Source organism: Podarcis liolepis, assembly GCF_965112155.1.
Source record: "Podarcis liolepis genome assembly, chromosome: 15".
Taxonomy (NCBI): domain Eukaryota; kingdom Metazoa; phylum Chordata; class Lepidosauria; order Squamata; family Lacertidae; genus Podarcis; species Podarcis liolepis.
The window spans coordinates 16,401,545-16,414,022 of NC_139566.1; the positions used below are offsets into that span (position 1 = coordinate 16,401,545).

At 51.6% G+C, this 12,478-nt stretch overlaps 1 protein-coding gene across 29 annotated transcripts in view; it reads left to right on the forward strand.

Moving 5' to 3' along the window:
* The window catches only part of NRXN2 (neurexin 2), a 351,610-nt gene that overhangs the window by 204,998 nt on the left and 134,134 nt on the right, over nucleotides 1-12,478 (forward strand). The gene's annotated exons all lie outside the window — the stretch shown is intronic.

A 12,478-nucleotide genomic window follows, 5' to 3' on the forward strand; every position in this document is an offset into this window, starting at 1 on the left:
ATGCTCCTCTCTGGGGGGGCCAGGGGTGTTCTGCTCCATGTCCACTTCCCCAGAGGAGGCTGCATTTCAGTTTTAGGGACCCTGCCCGAGCCCCAGAAGAGGTCTCATTGCAAACATGGACTGGGACAAATCAGGAGATAATGGGTGTGGAGGACACTCTCCAAATCCCAGGAAGCAAGGTTGGGGTTTTTTCCTTACTATCTCAGGAGTCCCTTGGGTGCGTGTTTCTGTTCCCCCTCCCCGCTGAGCCTTCCCCCCACCCACCACTTCTGCGCCCTACAGTTGATGAAACCACTTGCATATTGGGGCTGACAGCCCAATCCATTTTAATGAGGCAAGGGGCTGGCTAACGAGGTCCAAGGAGTCTCTAACAAGGCTCTATTAAGCCAGTCCCCTGAAGCGTGCCAGAGAGGAAGGGGACAAGGGTCATTCTCCTCTTCTCCCCCCCCCCATAAACACTGATGCCCTGTATTTAAAGAAGTTGCTGTGATGGGTTCAGGGCCCTGTGGCTGGATAGTGAGTGTCCAGAATACTTTTTCCTGGTTACAACACCAGGGGGTCATCTGAAGTGCCTCTGAGCACGTGCAGGGTGACAATGCTGTACTGATGAGCCAGAAAGCTGCACTGACCCTGCCCATCTCTGACATACACACACCTCTCTGGTCAAAGGCCTTGTCCCAGTTTCAGGACATCATTCTATCCACAAAAAAGGCACTTGAGGAGCGCTTGGGGTGGGGAGGCCCAGAGGGCCACATCTGCCCCATGGAACTGAACCAGGATGCAAATACAGGAATGATTGCTGTATTTGAAACAGAAAGATGAATACATATCATCATAATGGGGCAGACAACGGCCAGGTGAGCTGTGTGCCTGCCCCCGCTGCACAGGTGGTGCTCACAGTTGATAGGCATTCGCGCTCCCCCCATAAGGTTATTTCTCTTTAAACCAGACTTGGGCCAAGCGAGGACTGCCCTTTCTAAAGCAGGGCACCTGGGCACCCTGATATTAGAAGAGCCATTTCTTTCCAAACCTGGCACCGGAGTCCAGCAGCACACACACACCCGCTTCTTCCTTCTTCCTGCTTCCGCCCGTTTGCTAAGCTCCTGGCTGTCGCAACATGAAGGCCAGTCTTATTATAAATCAGAAGGGAGGCCATAAATAGCCTGGGCTGGTAGATTTACACAGCGAGCTGAGAAATACGGCCCAACGCTGCAAGAAACCCTGTTCACAAGTTAAGGCAGACTATTTGCAGACTGCCTGCTTGCAGCAGAAGCCTCTCCTCCTCCTTTCTTGGCTGACTGTGAATCAGTCATCATCGTCCCAGCGTCATTCCCTTCTCCAACGGCACCCCAAAGGTGGCTCATGTCTCCACCCTGGGCTTCTCCCACTAGGCTTCATAATGTGAAAAGGAGGATTTAACTGGAGGCAGCGGTGCCCAGTATCTGCAACCTGTTTTCTGGCCTAGAACAGGACAAGGGTGTGTCTCTGGCCATGTGCAGAATGCATTCCCCCTCCCCGCAAACATGCCAGTGGCTGCAGGCGGTCCTGGCCAGTCTCTCTGAGTCTGGGGGGGGGACCCCTCTGAGTCCCTCCAGTCTAGATGCCTCATTTGCTTCAAAGAACATCCCCGTCTCCTCCAGTCCCTGAACTGCTTCCCCAGCCCCTTGTGCCTGGCCATCTCTCAAAGCCCAGCTAAAAAGCTGGATTCTGTCCAAGCAAAGTTGGGCAAGTTTGTTCTAAATAGGAACATGGCTGTCAGTTGGGGGGTGGCTCTTACTTGACCTGCAGCACCCAGCTTTGGCCAATCCTCAGGGGGCAGCAGTGGCTGTGGTTTCCCTACACTCTCTCACACAGGCATGCCCACCCTCATCATCAAATGATTGACGTGATGGCCTTGGGGGAAGGCAGCACAATTTGCATTCCCCCCCCCCCTAGGACCCTGGGTTTGGGGAAGGGGGCTTTGAGCTCTCTATCGACCCCCTATGCTCTCAGTGTTGCTCTAGGTTTTTGGTTTGGGGGGGGCATGTGAGGAGAAAAATTGGCTTGGAGGACCAGACCATCAGCCTCCCAGGCTGGGAGTTGACCACCCTTGTGGTAAATATTAAAGTGCATGGTATTAGTTTTGTTCTGTTGCCATGTATTACATCTCTAGTCCACTTTTCCTCCTAGCAGCTCAAGGCAGCATACAGGGCTCTCTTTTTCCCTATTACATATTCAATGACCCTGTGAGGTAGGGTAGGCAGAAAGACAAGGAGTGGCTTAGTAGGGACTTGAGCCATTTAATCCTCTCCATGGTCCTGCGAGGTAGGTAAGATGCAGAGAGAAAGTGTATGTGAGAATGACTGGCCAAAGGCCTCCCAGCACCCTTTGTGGTTGGTGATTTCAGGATGAGCTTCCCCACTTGCCAGGGTGGCCAAGCGCCCTGCTTTACAGAGGGCAGCCCTCTGTTTGAAGGACTGTCCAGTCCCAAGTCTGGTTGAAAGACATCCGGGGGGGGGGGGGCTTGAAATTGCCTGTGAGCACCAGGGTAGCCGCATACTGAGCAGACAGGGGGCACCAAAGCCTCTCCTCCCGCACCTCTCTGGTGCAAGCTAAATATTTCTGCTGCTGCTGCAGCTCCCTTCTTTGGGGACGATGTGCAAATGGCTACCTTAGTGCAAATGTGACTCCCTTTCTCACTCCCAGTCATAGAATGATAGGATTGTAGAGTTGGAAGGGACCCTGAGGATCATCTAGCCCAAATCCCTGCAACACAGGAGTATGCAGCGGTCCCATGTGGGGATCAAACCTGCAACCTTGGCGTTATCAGTACCACACTCTAACCAGTTTGGAGGAGGAGGAGGAGGATTCAACACTTGGCTGAGGCGTATGAGAGAATGTGTTCTCCAAAGCCCTGATTAAAAAGGTTGATGGGAAGTGGAAGAACGTGTGTGTGCGTGTTTAGTCTTGTGAGGTTGTGTGTCCAGGCCAATTAGGACATGGGGGGGGGTGGCTTCTTCCTCCCATTAGTCAGATTGTTAATGGTCTTCTGATTAGAGAGGCCAGGCAGGGTTCTGGCCCCTCAGTAAAAGGGGGCACCCGAAGCGCACAACTTCAGCATCGGTGATGCGCCTGCCTTGTGCTTCAGAGCCATTAGCTGGGGCCGGAGCAGGAGCAGGTCCCTGCAGGGCGTCCGAGTGGGTAGAGACTGCTGTGAGCAGGGCGGCTGCAGCATGCAGGGGGCGGCTCCCATCTCTAGGGTGCATAATGGCCTCCCTCCTTTCCAAAGAGGCCTGGTGTCTGTGTGTGTGCGCGCGCGTGTGCGCGTGTGCACACACACACACGTGCATGTACACACTGAGCCCCCCACCCTTTCTACCTAAACATGCACTGCACATCCCCTTCTCTTTGTTTACCGTCAACCTTTCCAGCCTGCCCTTGGCATTTGAAAATGGGGCTCTTTTCTCTGGCTCCTTTCTCATGAATCTATGGTGCTCTTGTGTGAAAAGCAAAGGGTGGCTTTTGCAGAAACCCGTTCCCTTTTGAACAGAAACATTGCACTGGAGACCTCCAGTGTCCTTGTCAGTCTGGAGGAATGACAAGTGTGTGTGTGTGTGTGTGTGTGTGTGTGTGTGTGTGTAGCAGCCAGCCTAGCAGGGCTGGGCCAAAGGCAGGATCAAAGGCAAGCAACATCAGGGTTCTTTGGGGTGCTCCCCCCCCTTCCAGAACGTGCCTCTCAGCCCACTAGGCTCACCTTCCCCGCCCGCCCCCGTGCAGCGCTGGGTGTGACTCACTTCAGGGGAAACCTTCTGACACCCCTTCAGCCTGAATAATCAAGGCAGGTTGGAAGGCTCTCTGCATAGCAATCACAGCCCACTTAATGAACCAGGCTTTTCTCTGATTCAGGGAGAGGTGGGTGCCAACGCAACCAGCACGAACAATGTGTTTGTGGTTTGTTTCTAAAGGGAGGGAGCCCCATAGATGAACCCTTTTATCTCATACAGGCACTCTGTACATGCTCAGAGGAACTCTCCTTTGTCAGGTTCCAGGGTTGAGCTTCAGTGTTACCAGATTGCACGACTGAGTTTTAATTTTATGGGGTGGGAATATAATTCAAGGGTGGGGAACCTGTTGATGTCCAGCAACTACATTGAGGCGCTGAAGCCCTCTCATTCTGGCTCTCAGGACTCCTCCAAGCCGGACACCCTGCTCTGCCCCATCCTCCAGTGCTTTTGCCTGCCTGCCTGGTGTCCTTGAACTGTGATAATGCAGCTTGCTTCCCTGGGTGGAGGAAGGACAGAGAGGGTGTGTGTGTGAAGAAACTTGATTTTTGTGTGGCTGGAATGGACAAAGCAAAGAGTCCCTTGCTCCACCCATTTTTGCTTCTGGTTCCACTTTACCATGTGCCCCCCAGAAGGTTGCCTATGAGAGAGTGTGGCCCTCAGATTGAAAAAGGTGTGGCTTGCAAGATGGAAGGTTCTCTAGATTTGGGGCACATGGAGCTCATTCTGCAAAGGGGCCTGGGGTTGGGGGAGTGTGTGTGCTTGCGCCTCTGCTTATGTGGGTGGGGGGAGGGGGCTGAGACTGTGGGTGGGAATCAGGCAGGACAGAGTAGTTGATTTGCAACCCCTGGTGCTAAAATTAAAGGAGAGATGACATGGCTTTTAAAAGCTGCAAATTAAAGTGTCTTGAGGCTGTTATTAAGGCCTTTGCCTGGCCTGGCAGATTCCAGCAGAAAAGCGGGCAGGGGGTGGGGTCTGAAAGCAAGCAAGGAAGCAGAGAGAATTGGGGGGGGGGGGGTAAGAGGAAAAACATTTTGCAGGCAATATTAAAATCTGACATAAAATTAAAATCACGTTGGCATAATGAAATTGTGTACAGGAGCTGGGAGATGGAAAACAAAGCGAAATAGTAAAGGTGTCACCCTTAATTACGCTCACCTTCCTTGCATTCCTGTGTGTGTTGCGTCGACGATGCGGGTACAAGGGGAAGTCCAGCTCTGCCCTCCCTTTTACCCTCACTGCACAAGCCAGACAAGGACCACCCAGTAGTCAGCAAGGACACATTCTCAAAATAAGCCGCATTGAAGGCTGAGCAGCCGGGATGAGGATGCTGCCCCCAGTTTGATTGCATGTGGGTGCCATGGCAAAAGAAGGGTGACATTCCTGGAACCCAGCACCCAGTGGTGACAGATGCTTATGTGGAAAAGGCAGGGAGCCCAAACAGGTGGTGGGGCCAGAGCCAACTCCTTCTAGCTGCCCCACTTTGAACTCTACAAAGGTGGCATGGAGGAGGAAGGCAGTGCCACCCCCCTGAAGTGGCTCATAGAATTGTAGAGTTGGAAGAGACCATGTCCAACCTCCTGCAATGCAGGAATCTTTTTTGTCCAGTGTGGGGCTCAAACCCACAACCCTGAGATTAAGAATCTCATGCTCTACCAGGCAGGCAGAGGTTAGTGGGACAGTACCCCATCCGCCCCAATGGATCAACACCTACTGCAGGCGCCATCTAGTCTTTCTGCTGGGGGCACGTGGTGGGTGGGAGTCTGCGGAGGTCACGCGGCAAACATTTCAACAGAGCATAAGAGTCCCTGTGTTGGGTCAAGCCACAGATCCATCTACCCCAGCACTCTTACTGACAGGCGGTAGTCAAATGGGACCCATCTTGCTTGTGGTTTACGTTACAAGCAAGCCGGCTCAATCCTTGGGCCTGGCTCTCCAGGGTTTCAGACAGGAAACCTTCTCCAGCACTTCTAGGAGATGCTGCCGGGGATTGTGGGTGGAATGAGGGCTTCTGCAAACCAAGCAGTGGCTCCTTCTTGGGGAGCCATTCTCTGAGAACTTCCCCAATGGACTTTTTTTTAACCATTTGAGTTAGTAGTCCAAACCCGCTTCAGGTCCCCAAGTCAAGTCACGTGCCACATGAAATACTTATTTATTTCTCCCCTAAACTGACCACCAAACCTGCTTAGCCAATTAACCCCAAGTTTTCATGTTTGGAGAAAAAGAAAATATGCTGTCCATACTCCAGAAAACCTCTTGCGTCATTCCTCTCCCATTCAGTTGTGCTCAGTTACCTTAGGGGTGGTGCTCTTAGGTCATTTTGGACTCTGGACTTAGTGATCTTACATGGGAAGGGGTTTTTTAAGCGATGATGACTTTATTGATTCATTTATTTCAAAATGTGCCAAGCCAGCCTTGCTGCCTTTGGGGCCCCCTTCTGCTTGTTCTCTTGAGGGAGCCTTGGGCACCTCCTGCCCCAAACATCTACTGTGACGGTCCCACTGAGTTGGCCTAGTTTTTGGATCTTCTCCTGCTCTGTGATGCCCTCTTTGAGGCAAGATAACAAAAAAAAAATAATAATAAAAATCCCAGAAGGCTTTAGTCAGAGGCACACAGTTGCAGTGTAAGATAGCGTTTACGGCTGCTTTATTGCCACTGTTTTAACCAATATTTCCTCACTGTTGGATCTTCCTGGTATTTATGTTTGCCGCTTATCCTGTACTTTCTAGGCAATTGTCTCAGCCGTTTTGCCTTTGCCCTGATGTTCTTTCACCCGCAGAACTGGTTCCAAAAGGGAAAATGTAGGCCACAAGCCTTGACATCCGGGAGAGTCTAAGGAGGGGGCTCGTCCACACTTCCATTCACCCCACTGCTTTCCCCCAGCAAAACCCACTTTTTAGGACTGAATTGGACCAAATGGCAATCTGCAGAAAACCCGATTGCCATTTGTTACGATTCAGCATTAAACCGCGGGTTTTTCTGGGGGAAAGCAGTGGGGCAAACGGAAGTGTGAAGGAGCCCCCTCTGGATGTCAAAGCCTCTGGTCTACATTTTCCCTCCTGCAACAAGTTCCGTGGGTGAAAGAGCTTTGATTCTAGTTCTCAGTTAGTTTGGATAGATAGCAATTTGTATGTACACTTGCAGAAAAAAGTGACTTGTGTGTCTTCTTTACATTTTCACTGTGCTCACCTTCTGGATGACACAGCCACTGCTCCTGTTTTACAGGTGGGGAACTGAGGTTCGAAGGTAACACAGCAAGCCCAGATCCAAGCTCAGTACTCGATTCATGGAGCCACACAGCAGGTGTGTGTGTCCGCCCCCTGCCTCCTCTTGCCCCAGCAGAACGCAGGGCTCAAGATGGGCACCGGAGGGGGCTGTGATAACATCTGGCAGGAAGCAGCTGGTACCCGCTGAATAGCTTTGGCTGCACGCTTTATATGCTGGCCACATGCAGGGAGAAAGGAAGATGGGAGGGGGCTTTGCAAATTTTGTGGGGGGAGGGGGGAGAGCAGTTTTACCCCCTACCAGCTCCTTCAGACAACGACAGATCCCAGTAGTTATGACTCCTTCTATATCCCCTTGTGTGTCCCTCCCCCCATCTCCACTGGACCCTTCGGGTGTCCCTCCTCCCTCGACAGCGGCCTGCTCTCAGCTCTGCCTGGCACTCTGCACAGTCTGTGGGTGAGGTGTTGCTCTCACCCTCCTTCTGTGTGGCACAGGAGTGCGGCTGGTGGAGTGAGTCTCCCTGCGGAGGTGCTGGTGTGAAAGTCGCTTTGCAGGTCCCCGCTGACAAAATTGCGGGTGCTGCCTTTGGAGGCGGCGGCAGTAGGGTGCACACATGGCACCTGGACACGGTTTGCAATCTTGGTGCATCCAAGGCCAAAGACATGGTAGGAAGGGACCCCCTAGGGTGGCAGCAGCAGCAGCAGCAGTATCGTTCTTCCCGCTGCATGAGCGAGCGAGTCCCCAAAACTAACTGACTAGTCCTCATTGTGGGGCCAACCCATGATGCTTGTCTGCCCGAGTAGCACACGGGCCAATGGCCGATTTGCACAATGCGGTTGGGGCGGGGAAGGAAAAAAAAGAGCACCTGCCCATGCGCGGAGTGACATGGCGAGAACCAGCCTCCGTGCAGGTTTCCCTGGAGACAGAATTCTGGCAGCTGGGCAACCCCAGTCTTGGCAGGGCCCCGCAGCCAGCCCCAGACTCTGGGCAAGGGCAGCGTGGTGCCCACACTTGGATGCTCACAAACACACACACGCCCCATCACCGCTGCCATCCGCCTGCCAGCTCCGTCTCTCTATTATCTTCCCACGCCAGGCCAGAGAAATGTCAGGCGCAGGGATGGGACACGGAAGGGGGGGCACTGGGGTTGGAGATTAGGAACCCATTAGGGGATATTAGAATTTCATTAAGCACTGGGTTTTCTTGGCTGATATGGGCGTCTGGGAGAGGGGGGGCACTGGCTTGAGGGCTCCTCGTCCTGGTTTGTATTCTAATGAAATGTCACTTCATGTAGCTGCTTCCCCCCCCCCCCAATAAATGGATGCAGCCACATCCATAGAAAGCTTTCACGAGCCTAATAAACTGGAAAGATTTGTTTGAGTGGCAAAGGAGTCGGAGGAAGGCAGCTTTGCCATAGCCAGGGAAGGGCACTCCTGGCATCATCGCCACCTCCTGCCCTCCTGGGTATGTTGGCCCCCACTCCCCTCTCAAAGCTGGGGGGCGGGCAGGGCTTAATCTATGGAATGAAGTTTCTAGGGCAAAAGTCATGCCCCATGACCTGGAGAGAAGATAACCCAGATTTGAGAGGCAGTTCCGCACCTTAGTGGCAGCAAAGGAAAGGCACTCTGCATATGCTCAAGAAAACTCTGGCATGTGTCGATAATTTGCGTGCGCTGGATGTTAAGTCTTGACACTAAAAAACCAAAAACTTAGGTTCTAAACATGAACAAAGTAAAGCCCCTCCTCTTCCGCCTGTAGTTATATTTCGGTGGTGAGGGGAAAGAACTCTGCACATGTTCCAGAGCACTGTCAGTGCTTCATATCTTGAACACAGCACTGATAGGGAGGCAACCCAGATGCCCTGCCTGCTAGCCAAGGCGCCTCTTCCATCTCTTAGTGGCAGAACAGTGCAGTGGGGAGTGGGTGGGGGGCTGACATCTGACACCCACCTCCTGGCCCTGGTTCCATTGCCAGGGTGGCACCTGTCCTTTCCATTCCCACCACTCCTGTTCCAGAGCTCCCCCCTGCTGTCTCAGGCAGAGCCCACTGCCTTCTGGAATCACAGCAAAAGTGAGATGGTGAGAGAGAGTCTCTTCTGAAAGGGCTCCTTGGATTCTGCTGTGGGCCTGCTTTGCCCTTTCCAGACCTGAGGCTGGGGTGCAAGTTGGAGGTTCCCCACCCTCACCTTGTTAATTGCACTGGGCCATAGGTTGTTTTAGACCTGCTTGGATGGCCTGCCCTCCACCCATTCCTCAGTGCTGTGGGGAGGGTTGTCTGTGTAGAGGCACACTTCACATGCTCAGAATGCCTCTTATATTATTTATGCTTGATCCAGGGCCAAGTCCTTTTGTAGTTCAAACTGAGCCTGGAGGCGGGGGGGGGGGTGAGTGTTGAATCACAATAAGGGGCTGGACGTCTTTGTCTGTTTTATCCAAAGGGCAGCCCCTGGCATCTAAACCTTCTCCATCTCTGCAGAAGGGCTCTAGCTGTGGGGCAGGCTGGTGGGGTGGGGGCAGGAGGCCTGAGTGCCCCAGTTAGTGGGTCTGTGAAGAGGCTGGATGGGGTTGGGGGCAGGTGGGTTCTCAGCCGGGGTTGTTAACTGTTAGAAGCCACCACAGCCGTGCCACGCATCAGATGTTAGTGGCTAATCGCTTGCTGATCTCCATATGGTGAGAAGCTTTGCTTGCTGATCTCTGCTGTTCAACTGTTCAAGGAACGGGAGAGGCTGAGTGTTTTGGTCGTTTCACCCCCCACCCCACCCCCTGCTAGTTGACAACTCTGTTCTTCTAATTTCAGCTCAACATTAAAAAAAAAACCAAAACCCTTTCACCCCCTTCTGTTGTAGTTGCCTTCCTCATCCTCTTCCACAACAGCACAGCAGAGGTTTTGAGATGTAGCCTCTTCTCCCTGCTCAGCCATTTCCCCCAAAGAACTCTGCCCAAACACTTCCCATCACCTTTTTCAACGCCCGCCGCAACTTCTTCCACCTTGTCCTCATATACTGCTGAACACACTTCAGAGAGATCTAGTTGGGAGAAGGCAGATGTCTGAATTATCTTTTCTTTTTCTTTTATGCGTGGAGGGGGTGGAGTAGAAGAGCCATAGCTTATGGGTGAAGCACCCAGGTTGTCTGCACTGGAATCTCCAGGTAGGACTGGGAATATCCCCTATCTGAAACCCTGGAGAGCTGCTGCCCGTCAGTGTAGTCAATATTGAGCTAGATGGAACATCGTTCTGAGACTCTGCATAAGGCAGATTCTGACTCTCAATTGTTCAACAAAAACACCCCACAAAAATCAGGCTGCTGAAGCAAAACTGGGTGGTAGTGATTAGGAATGGGTTTTTGTGTTGAAGCATTGTGAACTCAGTTGTGGTGCTGAGAAGAAATGCTTAGTTGAGCTGTGCCCAGCCGAACCATGTGGAATTTTACGTATTCCCATTCCCAAGACATTATTTCACACCTGGCTACTTTTGGTGGATCTGGGGGTTCTATTAAAAAACAAAGAAGACACCCTGCCCAAGCCTGAAAGCGACCTGCCTCTGAGCTCTTTGAGCAGCTATGGGTAAAAACAAACCCAGTCACAGGCAGGCAGGAGCTACTTTGTCAGGAAGTAGCTCACACTCCATAGGGACGCGGGTGGCACTGTGGGTTAAACCACAGGGCCTAGGGCTTGCCAATCAGAAGGTTGGAGGTTCGAATCCCCGCGATGGGGTGAGCTCCCATTGCTTGGTCCCTGCTCCTGCCAACCTAGCATTTCGAAAGCACATCAAAGTGCAAGTAGATAAATAGGTGCCGCTCCAGCAGTAAAGTAAACAGCGTTTCAGTGCGCTGCTCTGGTTCGCCAGAAGCGGCTTAGTCATGTTGGCCACATGACTCGGAAGCTATACGCCGGCTCCCTCGGCCAATAAAGCACGATGAGCACCGCAACCTCAGAGTCGTCCACGACTGGACCTAATGGTCAGGGGTCCCTTTACCTTTTACCTTTTAACTCTCACACCTGTGTTTTTGTGCTCCTACAAACAGCAGCTCCTGCATTCACACAGGGCTATTAGAATAGAAGAATATTAGAAGAAGTGACCGGAGGCTGGTCCAGGCCAAAGGGGCCCATCTAGCCCATCATCCTGTTCTTGCAGTGGCCGACCAGATGCCCACTATGGGAAACCTACAAACAGGACCTGGGCGCAAGCACATTCTCCCTTCCTGCAGTTTCCAGCAACTGGCATTCAGAAGCATTGCTGCCTCTGACCACAGGGGCAGAGTGTATCCTCCATGGTGGCAGAACAAATTGCTAGGAGACCCCTATTCCCCTCACAGGGCTACAATTCCCAGAATTCCTTGAGAAGAGGAATGCATTTGTAAACCACTCTGGAAGGGGAGCAGGGGTCTCCTAGTAATTCTCAGCACCCGTAACAATCTACATTTCCTAGGAACCTTTAAGGGGAGCCATGACTGTTTAAAGTGGTATTATACCTCTTTAAGTGTAGTTTGAAGACAGGGGCCTTAGCCTTTCACATGTGCAGAGTATTTTGAAGGTTTTGCAACCACACCAAGAGAGAAAAGGTGTTCCTACCCAGTTTTGCAGACAGTAGAACTGAAGCCAGGAGACAGTGAGTGACTTATTCAGGAAGCCTCATCAAGGGCAGTTGTAACATATTCCTAAACTAGTAGAGATCCATCCCTACCCCCACATACACAAATAGAGATTTGGGGGAGGGAGGTGGAAAAGGGAGGAAAGCAACCTAAACTGTTCAAATGAAGGAGAGATGGGCAAGAACCACTCAGGGATTTGCATGAAGGGGTTGGAGGTCAGCTCATATGGGTCCTCCTCCACGTGCCCAGGAGCACAACCTTTCCCCACTGATCAGTAACCTGGAATACAGTGGTACCTCGCAAGACGAATGCCTCGCAAGACAAAAAACTCGCTAGACGAAAGGTTTTTCCGTTTTCGATTTGCCTCGCAAGACGAATTTCCCTATGGGCTTGCTTCGCAAGATGAAAACGTCTCGCGACTTTTTTTTCTTTGTCTAAAAACAAAGACATGTTTTGTTTATAAAGTTAATTTATTTTCCCTTAAATTTTTGAACTGCTCTTTACAGTATGTGTGACTTTAAAGAGCAGTTAATAAACTGTTGTTGTACCAAATTTGGCTTTGTTTGGACTTTTTTTGACCATAGGAACGCATTAATTGATTTTCAATGCATTCCTATGGGATTTCGTGATTCACAAGACGAAAAATTCACTAGACGACAAAAATTGCGGAACGAATTAATTTCGTCTTGCGGGGCACCACTGTATAAGAAGCTGCTTCAAACTAGCTGAAACTCTTTGTTCATCTGTGCAGGAGGAGAGACATCCAATGGCTCAGGGGGGTAGTTTGTATGAGTGCTAAGGAGGGAAAGAAGGGAGTGGGGAAAGAAAAGGGGACAAACTGTCCACCACTGGCCTGTGGTCCCCAACAAAATGTGGCAGGAATAAAAAAATGGTTTTGTGC